Consider the following 15,117-nt stretch of genomic DNA (forward strand, 5'->3'; position numbering starts at 1 on the left):
GCACACAGCACACAAGATCTTCCCCATGTCATGTAGAATCTTTCCTTGTGGCACATGGCCTTTCTAGTTGCCAAATCTGGGCTCCAGAGCCTGCAGGCTCACTTCTGCTTCATGTGGGATCTTAGCTCCCCAACCAGGGATGAAACCCCTATCACCTGCATTGCAAGGTGGATTCTCAACCACTGGACCACCAGGGAAGTCCCCCATGATATGAAAGAGCCCTTCACACCAGAGTGAATATGATTCGTCCTCCACAGATTAGGGCTGCTCCTTTTCTGTTCCACTTCGTGCCCACCCACTGCCCTAAGGTCTGAATTTTATCACAGAAGATAATCAGTCTCAGTGAATACAGCAGAGGGCACTTCCTGGCAGTGGGTGGAGGACACTCATCTGTCCTTGAGCTCCTAGCGAGGTTCTGAGCAGAGAGCTGTAACACCCAGTGGGAAAGAAGTAGCTGGAAGTCAGGAGGGCAGCCGGGGGAATGAGTCCAAAATGGCAGCTTGAGAGGAAGTAGCCGGCTGCTGGTTCTGGAACCTCGCAGAGCAGTGTTTAGAATGTTCTCTCTCATTAATCCTATTTAAAGCCTGGCTGCTGAGAGGGGAGGGGGGAATCCTGTTTCAACTAGCAGTGCTGAGGTTCCCCGCCACCCCCGCACCACCGCCCCGCAGTGGGAGGGGAAAGGGGTTCAATGGGGCCACCCTGCCGGCTCTCACAGCCTCTCAGAAGAGCGTCTCCAGCTTCCCCTCCCCCGAGACCTGCATTTATTGGCCTGCCCCTGGACCCAATCTGTGTGGAAGGAGCAGCTGCTTGCTAAGAAGGCGGGAGGTGTGGACTGGCAGGCTGCCCTGCTGGTGATGAAGGGGTGAAGGGGTGCTGGAGAAGGTAAGGAACCCTGCACTGAGGTGCAGAGGGAGGGACAAAAAGTGGGGGCTCTTGTACAAGAGGGATTTCTGGGAAAGTCCCGCTCCCTCTGGCATGGGGAAGTCTCTCACTGGTTTAAAAGCTAAGAACAAACATTCCTAGCTTGTCTCTTCGAGATTCTCATGGAAAAGCCAGGTCTAGGGAAAGGGGGCCTCCCTGGCCTTGAAAGGAAAAGTGTGAGTGAACCTACCGTTTATAATGCAGGATCAGTGGCAGCCTGGATGGGAGGGGAATTTGGGGGAGAATAGATACACGTATGGTGTCCTGCGCTCAGTCACTCAGTCTGTCTGACTCTTTAAGACCCCATGGACTATAGTCCACCAGGCTCCTCTGTCCACGGAATTCTCCAGGCAAGAATACTGGAGTGAGTAGCCATTCCCTTCTTCAGGGGATCTTCCCAACCCAGGGATCAAACCCAGATCTCCTATACTGCAAGTACATGCTTTACTATCTGAGCCACCAGGGAAGCCCCAGATACATGTATATGTATGACTAATACATAATATGACTAATACTAATACATAGAACATATGTTGCTCCTGCCCAGTCACAACACTGTTAATCAGCTATCCTCCAATATAAAACAAAAAGTTAAAAAAAAAAAAAATAGTGCAGAGTCAGCCTTTTGCAGAGAGAGAGAATAACGGACAGTGTTTCCCTCTGTGGTATTATTCCTGGGAGACCAAAAAGAGCCTTTCCAAATAAATCCCTGTAAATGTGAGTCAATCCTTGAGATTTATTTGTGAACAAAACAGCATCTTCTAGTGTTGTTTTCCAAAGGCCAGAGTTCATGAGTATCTCTATCTAGCTGCATGACCACTAATATCATTTAACCTCAGATGATTAGCTGTAAAGTGGAGAGATTCCCCCTCCTCCTGGTCAGCCCTGCCCCTCACCCCCATCTGACACACATCTCACTGAGTTATTACCAAGACCAAATCAGGTGACAGTGTGAAAGTGCTTTTGAGTTGAAAGTCACTGTCTACACTTGAAGGGCGCATCTTTTTAACTCAGAGTTTCCTCCTGTCTCAGGCAGACTTTAAGCCCCTCGCTGGTGCTTGTTGCCCAGTATTCTGATCAGCTATAAGAACCAACACTGAAATTTCACAGAAGAGACAAGTCTGCTCTCCTGGTTACTTTCTCTTGTTCTGAGACACTTTCTTTGCTTGGGCCTCTCTTGGGTTGTCTGAGAAGGTGCCATGAAAAAGGTCAGAGCCTTTCCTAGCAAGACTGGTCAGGATTGAAAAGTCTGCATGCCATGATCCTAAGAGTGGATTGGAAGTACAGTCAACCGATGGGAAAGGCAGAGTCATCGAAATGTGTCTGAAGATATAGGAATAAGAGTACTGGGCCAATAGGAAGCCAGATTTGTAGGTTTAGGTCCAGCCTTGCTAGGATCCAGGTACTGTATTATTGTTTAGTCTCTAAGTCAGGTTCAACTCTTTTGCAACTCCATGGGCCGTAGCCCGCCAGGCTCCTCTGTCCATGGTATTCTCCAGGCCAAAAGACTGGAGTGGGTTGCCATTTCCTTCTCCAGGGGATCTTCTCGGTCCAGGGACCAAACCTGGGTCTCCTTCGTTACAGGTGGATTCTTTACCACTGAGCCACCAGGGAAGCCCAAGGCACTTTACAAAGGCATTTAATTGTTTTGTACCTTAGTTTTCCCTCTCAATTTAATAGGAAAAATAAAACCTATCTTGTGCATGAAGGTTACAGGGAATTGTGAATGAAAGGCTACAAATGTATGGTTATTTGGGATTGTCAGGCTGCCCTTGATAAATGCCCATTTGGCGGTGCTGTTGCTATCTTGAAGAACAGTCAACTTCACTACAATTTGTTAAATTCCCACCATGGCAGGCACTATTCTCATTGCCTTGAAAGCAGTAAAGCGGTGGGGTAGAATATGCTATTTTTAGCACTTAAAACTGAAAAGCAAAAAAAAGAAAAAATCAATGTGTGCATAAAGGGATAATTTAACAGGATTGTGCTCATGAGGGAAGGGAAGACATTATGTATTAACTTCTACCCAAGTGGAACTTGACATTTATGTAGCAAGTGAAATCACCACAACTAAAAAAACAAATTAACAGCCCTGTTATCACCAGGCAGGGAGACAGAGAGAAGTGCAAACTATCTCTGAGATGTCTAGGGGGATTTGAGGAAAAACACCCTTGTTTTAGATTGACAGAATCTTGGCCCAGGCGTCAGATGTGGGACTTTAAGATTTCCTTTTTCTCAACAGAGCAGAGACTTAATCTATTTGTAGAGCACTTCATACTTTTGAACTTCAAACATTCTCTTGTTTGATCTTTGCCAACCTTGTAATGTAGGAAGGGTAGGTATTATTTTCTAAAAACATATTGACGTAGAGTTGACTTACAGTCTCAAGTTAATTTCTGCTGCTGCTGTTGTTGCTCAGTCATCCAGTTGTGTCCGACTCTTTTTGACCCTATGGGCTGCAGCACACCAGGCTTCCCTTTTCCTTCACCATCACCCAAAGTTTGCCCAAGTTCATGTCTGTTGTATTGGTGATGCTACCCAACCATCTCATCCTCTTGATGCCCCTTTCTCCTTCTGCCCTCAATCAGGGACTTTTCCCAGCAGCAGGGACTTTTTCCAATGAGTCGGTTGTTCACATCAGGTGACCAAAATACTGGCATTTCAACTTCAGCATCACTCCTTCTGCTATACAGCATAGTAATTCATTTGTACATATATACATATATATATGTATATTCTTTTCATATTCTCTTCCGTTCATATTATTTTCCATTATGGTTTATCACAGGATATCAAATATAGTTTCCTGTGCTATATAGTAAAACTTTGTTGTTTATCCATCTTATATATATGAGTTTGTATATGCTAATCTCAACTCTCAGTCCATCCCTCTCCCACCTCCACCCTCCTTGAGAACAACCTAGAGAACAACCATAAGTCTGTTCTCTATGTGTGTGAGTCTGTTTCTGTTTCCTAGTATGTTCATTTCTGTTGTATTTTAGATCCCACATATAAGTGATATCATATAATATTTGTCTTTCTCTTTTTGACTTACTTCACTTAGTATGATAATCTCTGCATCCATCCATGTTGCTTCACATGGCATTATTTCATTGTTTTTTATGTCAAGTCAGTCATTTCAACAAGGATCCCTGAATCCTTTTATTGGAGAGTGGTAAACCAGCATTTGCTCTAATCTCATTGTTTTGAAATTGGAATGTCATTGCCTTTAGGCCCTGTCAGTGCTAGAAAGTAAAAAAGAAAAAAAAAAATTAAGTCATTCAGTTGTGTCCAGCTCTTTGCCACCCCATGGACTGTAGCCCACCAGGCTCCTCTGTCCATGGAATTCTCCAGGCAAGAAAACAGGAGTGGGTAACCATTCCCTTCTCTAGGTGATCTTCTCTACCCAGGGATTGGATCCAGGTCTCCTACATTGCAGGCAGATTCTTTACTGTCTGAGCTAGAGAGTAAAGGTATGTATTAATATGTTAAACTGTGTATCCATACAAGTCTATGTTATTTCTACTATTACTCACCATTTCCTAAGTTAAGCTAAATAAGAATTTCCACTGACGTCACAGGCTGTAGTTCAGAACTACATGGTTCATTTTAGTCTTTGCCCCTTATCTGTAACCTCCTACTCCAACTATGAGAAATGTAGCTTCTACCATTCTCTATCCTTTTATTTATTTTTTCAATCCCAGTGTTCAGAACTCAGGGTTCTGACTACTAGTCCAGTACTCTAGTCCCTACCATGCTCATTCTGCTCATTGAGCAACCCAAGTAAACAAATTCCCTTTTCCACTTGAAAACCTTGCAGATTTTTAAAAATCAGAATCTGGTCCATTTTGAACTACTCATTTCCAAATTTAACGTTCCCATTTTTTCCCCCACCATTTTACTTATGTAATATGATTTTCTTATTTATTCAACAAATATTTCAAGAGAAGCAGTCATGCTTTTCACTGTGCAAGGAACAGGGCAGTGAGCAAGACAGATACGTCCTTGTCTTCATGAAACTTACAGTCTTGGTAGGGAATATGATCATTGAGTAAGTAAAAGAGGGTGCAGTAAATGTGATGCTGTAGGAGGTACAGGGAATCCAGGAACTATGTTGAGGAGGCTGCCTAATCTATGCCATCACTAATCTTCCTTATATCTGTGTGTCACACCTATCTAATTAGGGTCACCATGAAGTGTGAGGCCCTGAAGAGGTCACATTAATTCAAATATTTTTTTATTGGAGTATAATTGCTCTACAATGTTGTGCTAGTTTCTGCTATACAACGAAGTGAATCAGCTGTATGCACACATATATGCCCTCCCTCTTGGATCTCCCTCCCACCCTCTTCCCATCCCACCCATCTAGGTCATCGCAGAGCCCTGAGCTGAGCTCCCTGTGCTATATAGTAGGTTCTCATACATATGGCAGGACAAATACATCAATCCCAATTTTCCAATTTCCCCCCCATCTACATGACCACATATCTGTTCTATATGTCTGTGACTCTATTCCTGCCCTGCAAATAGGTTCATTGGTACCATTTTTCTACGTTACACATATATGTGTTAATATACGGTATTTGTTTTACTCTTTCTGAATTACTTTACTGTGTATGACAGACTCTAGGTCCATTCATGTCTCTACAAATGACCCAATATTGCTCCTTTTTATCACCGAGTAATAATCCATTTTGTATATGTAGCACATCTTCTTTATCCATTCATCTGTTGATGGACACTTAGGTTGCTTCCATATTTTGGTAATTGTAAGTAATGCTGCTGTGAACATTATGGTGCATATTAGTGTTTTTGTATTTTGTTTTATTTTTTCAGATATATACCCAGGAATGAAATTGCTGGGTTTTATGGTAGTTCGAATTTTAGTTTTTTGAGAAACCTCCATACTGTTTTCCACAGTGGTTGTACCAATTTACATTTCCACCAACAGTGTACAAGTGTTCCCTTTTCGCCACATCCTTGCCAACACTTCTTACTTATGTTTTTTTTTGATGATAGCCATTCTGACAGGTGTGAAATGATACCTTACTGTGGTTTTGATTTGCATCTTCCTGATGATTAGTGATGTTGAGCATCTTTTCATGTACTTATTAGCTATCTGCATTCTCTCTTTGAAAAAATGTCCATTCAGTTTTCCTGCCCATTTTTAAATTGGGTCTTTTTTTGATTGTTGAATTATATGAGCTGTTTGTATGTGATCGATATTAACCACTTATCAGAACTGATATATTTTTATTTTTTATTTTATTTACCTATTTTTTCAGTTGCAGCATGTGGGATCAGGTCCTTGACCAAGGATCAAACCCTGGCCCCTTGCGTTGGGAGCACAGAGTCTTAGCCACTGGACTGACAGGGAAGTCCCCAGACTTGATTAATTGTTAAATGGAAATTAAACCATTTACAGTTTTCCCACATATTTTTGGTTTGGGCCCAAGATTCTAGTCTGTAACAATTTCTTCTTGACTCTGTTTCTGTTAACAAAGATATCTTTGAAAAAACTAGAAACCTGCTCAGGTTATGTCAACTTATGGGAGCTTACTGTAAAGACAAGAAAAGCTTCTCCAGACCTCAGTCAGGGTTCTCAGAGGAGGAGAGGGAGGGGCCACAGCAGCTGCATAAGGTGAACAACCCTGGGGCCCGCCAGCCACTTATGCATCCTCACTCCTCCACCTCTTCTTCCTTCTCTACTTCCTTTTCTTTTCCTATATCTGCCTGTAGTTTCTTTTCATTCTTGTTTGTTTTTTTCTTGTTGCCTTTTCTCTGTGCCTTTCTACTTCTACACTGTTCTGTCAGCTGCACTGGCTGCCTTTGAACATCCAGAAGATAAATCAGCCCCGTCTCTCCAGAATCAAGTGCCCACATGGGCCTGGCTATTTGGATCAGGCAGTCCTCCTGATCTAATCAGCTATGGGCAGGACTGTGGCCTTCTGTGGGAGCAAGTACACTTGCCTGCACATAAGGAATATCTCAGAAGAGGTGTGTGGATGCTCCAGCTCCAGAGTACAGATTCTTAAAGACCCTAAAAGTGACTGAGTGCTTCATAATTGTCTCCTCACCTGCATAAGGATTCCTGTTTTTTGAGCTTCATCAACTCGTGTCTCAGTTTCAGACCTGCTACCTCTTTACAAAATGAATACTTTCAGGGACTTCCCTGGTGGTCTAGTGGCTAAGATTCTGAGTTTGCATTGCAAGGAGCCTGGGTTCAATCCTTGGTCAGGGAACTAGATCCCACATGCTGCAACTAAGAGTTCACATGCTGCAGCTATGATCAAAGATCCTGTGTGTGGCAACTAAGATCTGGCATAGCCAAATAAAAAAATACAAATAAAATATATCCCAACCATTTGTCAATTGAACAAGAGATTTTTTTTTTTTCTTCTAAATGATGCCTGTTATAACAGGAATGTCTTGAAGTGAAAGTGAAGTCCCTCAGTCGTGTCTGACCCTCCGTGACCACGTGGACCGCAGCCCACCAGGCTCCCCCGTCCATGTGATTCTCCAGGCAAGAGTACTGGAGTGGGGTGCCACTGCCTTCTCCAAATGCTTATCTCAGTTATGTTAAAATATTCATGAAAAATAGTCATAGTAAAATATGCTATGCTAAGCTAAGTCACTTCAGTCGTGTCCGACTCTGTGCAACCCCGTAAACGGCAGCCCACCAGGCTCCCCCGTCCCTGGGATTCTCCAGGCAAGAACACTGGAATGGGTTGCCATTTCCTTCTCCAGTGCATGAAAGTGAAAAGTGAAAGGGAAGTCGCTCAGTCGTGTCCGACTCCCAGCGACCCCAAGGACTGCAGCCCACCAGGCTCCTCCGTCCATGGGATTCTCCAGGCAAGAGTACTGGAGTGGGGTGCCATTGGCATCAACAAAGATATTATCCAAATCTGCGGTGGAATTGGCAGCCATTCCATTTCTCTTCTTGTCATTACATCCAGCCTTTGAAGGCCAACAGGGAAATGAGACTCAGAGGCTGATTTTCTGAAGGGATGAATGCATCTGTGGCCTAACACTGTCTGTAGAACTTGAAGCTGCCATTCAAAATGATACCTGGCCAAGTATTCATTGGCTGTTGCCTACCTCAAACATGGGATATGATTCCTCCTTCAGTTGAATGAAGGTGAAGTATACCAGTGGCTGCTGCTGCTGCTGCTGCTAAGTCGCTTCAGTCATGTCCAACTCTGTGCGACCCCATAGACAGCAGCCCACCAGGCTCCCCCATCCCTGGGATTTTCCAGGCAAGAGTACTGGAGTGGGTTGCCATTGCCTTCTCCAATAAGACTTTATAATATATGTTAAAGATTGATAAGGTGAGAGAGGTCCTTAAAGTATGAAATCAAAGTGTTATCCAAAGATAGATGTATCTGTGGGATCAATATGCTCATCTTTTGTCCTGTCATTTTCTAAGTGTGGGACCTCATTCAAGATGCAGATTATTAGGCACCACCCTCTTCTATTGGATCAGAAACTCTGGGGGTGGAGGCCACTAGTTTGTGTTTAACAAGTGGTTTTGATTCACATTCAAGTATGAGAACCACTGCTTTCAGTCTGAGAACTGGAGTCATTTTTACTTTTGCAAATAATACTAACCAAGGTAAGAATCAAAATAGATGGACATTCTAAACATTTATAATGGTGAATAATGAAGCTGTATGTGTGTGTGTGTATATTATAGTGTATATATATATTTAAAATATGTTACATATTATATTTATATATATCATATGTTGGAGAAGGAAATGTCAATCTACGCCAGTATTCTTGCATGGGAAATCTCATGGACAGCCTAGCGAGCTGCACTCCATGGGGTACCAAAGAATCGAGCATGACTTAGCAGCTGAGTACATCATATGTATTTCTTATGTATGTTTCCTGTATGCCAATATTTACTTTCACATTTTATGAAATTATTTTGCATAATGTATGGAACCATATGGAAAAATATAAAATATATTTTATTGATAATATTTATAAAATTCATATTGTATAGTACACACATGTGTGTGTGAATACAAATATGAAATAAGCCTTGTAAACTGCTATGCAATTTGAAGATGATGTTCTTTTGGGGATTTGAATAGCATCATTCTTTTTTACTTCACACTTACAACCAGTTAATAGGACAAAAAGAAAGTGAATGTGGTTGAGAAATCGACGTACTACCTTTATGCCTAACAAAGAATAGATTGGAAAATGATGATTGAGTCAGTGGGCAAAGAACCTCTTAATATACCAGGAAACCTTCCTATGTAGAGATAGAACACTTCACGTTTAAGGAAGTATCAAGAATGGGGACAAATAGGGAAGGATCAACCGTTGAGACTGGGATTACATATGCATACTACTAGGCTGCGGCCAGCACAGCAGGTAGGGATCGAAAGTGGTCGACACACAGTTTGGGAAAAAGAAACTAGAGACAGAATTAAAGTTTTAAAGATGGGACCAGGGGACTCAAGACCTCTTGGGTCAAGAACCTTGTTTCTCGGAGTCCCATCATTTTATTTAGTGTTTTGGCAAGCAGAAAGTATCTGTTGTGTTATGATGAAGTCAGCCTCCTGTGTCCCTGGTCACATCTCCCATTTTATTGATTACTTTAAACTATCTTTCTTATTTTCTTGCACAAGGGCTATCACCTAGCTGGAGATCATAGCTGGAGACCCACATATGCTTTGGGAAAACATCTTAGTGTGTGCACAAGCAGTGTTCTGCACTGGCACTTACCTGGTGTTAAAAGGTCCACACTATGTTTTTCCTTAGCTTAGCAGGGCATGACAACCCCAACTGAGAAACCTGATGTACTTTTATTTGGGTTATGCTGTATTGCTATATTTTGTTTTTATTCTTTTCTCATGGTGATTTTCTCATGGCTTAGCCAGAGCAAGTGGCTGACTATTAACCCCTGCACTACTATATATACAATAGAGAACTAATAAGGACCTAGGAATCAGCGAACTGAAATGGATGGGAATGGGTGAATTTAACTCAGATGACCATTATATCTACTCCTGCAGGCAGGAATCCCTCAGAAGAAATGGAGTAGCCATCATGGTCAACAAAAGAGTCCGAAATGCAGTACTTGGATGCAATCTTAAAAACGACAGAACGATCTCTGTTCATTTCCAAGGCAAACCATTCAATATCACAGTAATCCAAGTCTATGTCCCAACCAGTAATGCTGAAGAAGCTGAAGTTGAATGGTTCTATGAAGACCTACAAGACCTTTTAGAACTAACACCCAAAAAAGATGTCCTTTTCATTATAGGGGACTGGAATGCAAAAGTAGGAAGTCAAGAAACACCTGGAGTAACAGGCAAATTTGGCCTTGGAATACGGAATGAAGCAGGGCAAAGACTAATAGAGTTTTGCCAAGAAAATGCACTGGTCATAACAAACACCCTCTTCCAACAACACAAGAGAAGACTCTATACATGACTATCACCAGATGGTCAACACCGAAATCAGATTGATTATATTCTTTGCAGCCAAAGATGGAGAAGCTCTATACAGTCAGCAAAAACAAGACCAGGAGCTGACTGTGGCTCAGACCATGAACTCCTTATTGCCAAATTCAGATGTAAATTGAAGAAAGTAGGGAAAACCACTCGACGATTCAGGTATGACCTAAATCAAATCCCTTATGATTATACAGTAGAAGTGAGAAATAGATTTAAGGGCCTAGATATGATAGATAGAGTGCCTGATGAACTATGGAATGAGGTTCGTGACATTGTACAGGAGACAGGGATCAAGACCATCCCCATGGAAAGGAAATGCAAAAAAGCAAAATGGCTGTCTGGGGAGGCCTTACAAATAGCTGTGAAAAGTAGAGTAGCAAAAAGCAAAGGAGAAAAGGAAAGATATAAACATCTGAATGCAGAGTTCCAAGGAACAGCAAGAAGAGATAAGAAAGCCTTCTTCAGTGATCGATGCAAAGAAATAGAGGAAAACAACAGAATGGGAAAGACTAGAGATCTCTTCAAGAAAATCAGAGATACCAAGGGAACATTTCATGCAAAGATGGACTCAATAAAGGACAGAAATGGTAGGGACCTAACAGAAGCAGAAGATATTAAGAAGAGATGGCAAGAATACACAGAAGAACTGTACAAAAAAGATCTTCACCACCCAGATAATCACAATGGTGTGTTCGCTGACCTGGAGCCAGACATCCTGGAATGTGAAGTCAAGTGGGCCTTAGAAAGCATCACTATGAACAAAGCTAGTGGAGGTGATAGAATTCCAGTTGAGCTATTCCAAATCCTGAAAGATGATGCTGTGAAAGTGCTTCACTCAATATGCCAGCATATTTGGAAAACTCAGCAGTGGCCACAGGACTGGAAAAGGTCAGTTTTCATTCCAATCCCAAGGAAAAGCAATGCCAAAGAATGCTCAAACTACCGCACAATTACACTCATCTCACACGCTAGTAAGGCAATGCTCAAAATTCTCCAAGCCAGGCTTCAGCAATACGTAAACTGTGAACTTCCTGATGTTCAAGCTGGTTTTAGAAAAGGCAGAGGAACCAGAGATCAAATTGCCAACATCCTCTGGATCATGGAAAAAGCAAGAGAGTTCCAGAAAAACATCTATTTCTGCTTTATTGACTATGGCAAAGCCTTTGACTGTGTGGATCACAATAAACTGTGGAAAATTCTGAAAGAGATGGGAATACCAACCACCTGATCTGCCTCTTGAGAAATTTGTATGCAGGTCAGGAAGCAACAGTTAGAACTGGACATGGAACAACAGACTGGTTCCAAATAGGAAAAGGAGTACGTCAAGGCTGTATATTGTCACAATGTTTATTTAACGTATATGCAGAGTACATCATGAGAAACACTGGACTGGAAGAAGCACAAGCTGGAATCAAGATTGCCGGGAGAAATATCAATAACCTCAGATATGCAGATGACACCACCCTTATGGCAGAAAGTGAAGAGGAACTAAAAAGCCTCTTGATGAAAGTGAAAGTGGAGAGTGAAAAAGTTGGCTTAAAGCTCAACATTCAGAAAATGAAGATCATGGCATCTGGTGACATCACTTCACGGGAAATAGATGGGGAAACAGTGGAAACAGTGTCAGATTTTATTTTTCTGGGCTCCAAAATCACTGCAGATGGTGACTGCAACCATGAAATTAAAAGATGCTTACTCCTTGGAAGGAAAGTTATGACCAACCTAGGTAGCATATTCAAAAGCAGAGACATTACTTTGCCAATAGAGGTTCGTCTAGTCAAGGCTATGGTTTTTCCTGTGGTCATGTATGGATGTGAGAGTTGGACTGTGAAGAAGGCTGAGCGCCGAAGAATTGATGCTTTTAAACTGTGGTGTTGGAGAAGACTCTTGAGAGTCCCTTGCACTGCAAGGAGATCCAACCAGTCCATTCTGAAGGAGATCAGCCCTGGGATTTCTTTGGAAGGAATGATGCTGAGGCTGAAACTCCAGTACTTTGGCCACCTCATGCGAAGAGTTGACTCATTGGAAAAGACCCTGATGCTGGGAGGGATTGGGGGCAGGAGGAGAAGGGGACGACAGAGGATGAGATGGCTGGATGGCATCAACGACTCGGACGTGAGTCTCAGTGAACTCTGGGAGTTGGTGATGGACAGGGAGGCCTGGCATGCTGTGATTCATGGGGTTGCAAAGAGTCAGACATGACTGAGTGACTGATCTGATCTGATCTGATTTGAAGGACCTTCTGTATAGCACAGGAAACTCCATTCAATACTTTGTAATAACCCATATGGGAAAATAATCTAAAAAAGAGTAGATGTGTGTGTGTGTGTGTGTGTGTGTGTGTGTGTATATACATACACATAACAACTTATTCCCTTTGCTATATAGCAGAAACTAACAAAACATTGTAAATAAACAATTTGTTGTTTGTTTATTGTTTAGTCACTCTGTCTCTTTGCAACTGCATTGACTGTAGCTTGCCAGACTCTTCTGTCCATGGAATTCTCTAGGCGAGAATCCTGGAGTGGGTTGCCATTTCCTTCTCTACGGGATATTCCCCACCCAGGGATCAAATCTGTGTCTCCTGCATTGGCAGGTGAATTCTTAACCACTGAGCCAATTATCAGTTCAGTTCAGTTCAGTTGCTCTATCATGTCTGACTCTTTGCGACCCCTGGACTATAGCACGCCAGGCCTCCATGTCCATCTCCAACTCCCTGAGTTGGAATCAAACTCATGTCCATCAAGTTGGTTATGCCATCTAACCATCCTCTGTCATCACGTTCTCCTCCTGCCTTCAGTCTTTCCCAGCTTCAGGGTCTTTTCCAATGAGTCACTTCTTTGCATCAGGTGGCCAGACATTGGAGTTTTAGCTTCAGCATCAGTCCTTCCAATGACTATTCAGGACTGATTTCCTTTAGGATGGACTGGTTGGATCTCCTTGCAGTCCAAGGGACTCTCAAGAGTCTTCTCCAACACTACAGTTCAAAAGCATCAATTCTTCAGTGTTCAGCTTTCTTTATAGTCCAACTCTCATATCCATACATGAGTACTGGAAAAATCATAACTTTGATTGGACAGACCTTTGTTGGCAATGTCTCTGCTTTTGAATATGCTATCTAGGTTGGTCATACCTTTTCTTCCAAGGAGCAAGTGTCTTTTAATTTCATGGCTGCAGTCACCATCTGCAGTGATTTTGGAGGCCCCCAAAATAAAGTCTGTCACTGTTTCCACTGTTTCTCCATCTATTTGCCACCAAGTGATGGGGCCGGATGCTATGATCTTAGTTTTCTGAATGTTGAGCTTTAAGCCAACTTTTTCACTCTCCTCTTTCACTTTCATCAGAGGCTCTTTAATTCCTCTTCACTTTCTGCCATAAGGGTGGTGTCATCTGCATATCTGAGGTTATTGATATTTCTCCCGGCAATCTTGATTCCAGCTTGTGCTTCATCCAACCCTGTGTTTCTCATGATGTACTCTGCATGTAAGTTAAATAAGCACGGTGACAATATACAGCCTCCTTTCCCTATTTGGAACCTGTCTGTTGTTCCATGTCCACTTCTAACTGTTGCTTCCTGACCTGCATACAGATTTCTCAAGAGGCAGATCAGGTGGTCTGGTATTCTCATCTCTTTAAGAATTTTCCACAGTTTGTTGTGGTCCACACAGTCAAAGGCTTTGGCATAGTCAATAAAGCAGATGTTTTTCTGGAACTTTCTTGCTTTTTCAATGATCCAGTGGATGTTGGCAATTTGATCTCTGGTTCCTCTGCCTTTTCTAAATCCAGCTTGAACATCTGGAAGTTCACAATTCACATACTGTTGAATCCTGGCTTGGAGAATTTTGAGCATTACTTTACTAGCGTGTAAGATGAGTGCAATTGTGTGGTAGTTTGAGCATTCTTTGGCATTGCTTTTCTTAGGGATTGAAATGAGAACTGACCTTTTCGAGTCCTGTGGCCACTGCTGAGTTTTCCAAATTTGCTGGCATATTGGGTGTATCACTTTCACAGCATCATCTTTTGGGATTTGAAATAACTCAACTGGAATTCCATCACCTCCACTAGCTTTGTTCATGGTGAATCTTCCTAAGGCCCACTTGACTTTGCACTCCAGGATGTCTGGGTCTAGGTGAGTGATCACACCATCATGGTTATCTGGGTCGTGAAGATCTTTTTTATATAGTTCTTCTGTGTATTCTTACTACCTCTTCTTAATATCTTCTGCTTCTATTAGGTTCACACCATTTCTGTCCTTTATCGAGCCCATCTTTGCATGAAATGTTCCCTGGGTATCTCTAATTTTCTTGAAGAGTTCTTTAGTCTTTCCTATTCTATTGTTTTCCTCTATTTCTTTGCACTGATCACTGAGGAAGGCTTTCTTATCTCTCCTTGCTATTCTTTGGAACTCTGCATTCAAATAGGTATGTCTTTCCTTTTCCCCTTTGCCTTTAACTTCTCTTCTTGTCCCAGCTATTTGTAAGGCCTCCTCAGACAACCATTTTGCCTTTTTGCCTTTTTTTTTTCCTTGGGGATGGTCTTGATCCCTGTCTCTTGTACAGGTCATGAACCTCCATCCATAGTTCTTCAGGCACTCTGTCTGTCAGATCTAATCCCTTGAATCTATTTGTCACTTCCACTGTATAATTGTAAGGGATTTGATTTAGGTCATACCTGAATGGTCTAGTGGTTTTCCCTACTTTCTTCAATTTAAGTCTGAATTTGG

At 42.2% G+C, this 15,117-nt stretch overlaps 1 long non-coding RNA gene across 2 annotated transcripts in view; it reads left to right on the top strand.

Moving 5' to 3' along the window:
* Window positions 1–664: 664 nt before the first annotated feature.
* The window catches only part of LOC147367297 (uncharacterized), a 28,523-nt gene continuing 14,070 nt past the window's right edge, over window positions 665–15,117 (top strand). Inside the window, exons 1-2 of one of the 2 annotated variants that reach the window (XR_015169183.1) lie at window positions 665–882; window positions 9,951–12,828. This is a non-coding gene — a long non-coding RNA (uncharacterized LOC147367297). Of the gene's footprint in view, window positions 883–9,950; window positions 12,829–15,117 lie in introns of those variants that run through there. The other variant, XR_015169182.1, reaches the window with a different exon arrangement.

The sequence above is a fragment of the Bos grunniens genome, chromosome 8, assembly GCF_055505025.1.
Source record: "Bos grunniens cultivar Pamir isolate PY7600 chromosome 8, Bosgru_T2T1.0, whole genome shotgun sequence".
Lineage (NCBI taxonomy): Eukaryota > Metazoa > Chordata > Mammalia > Artiodactyla > Bovidae > Bos > Bos grunniens.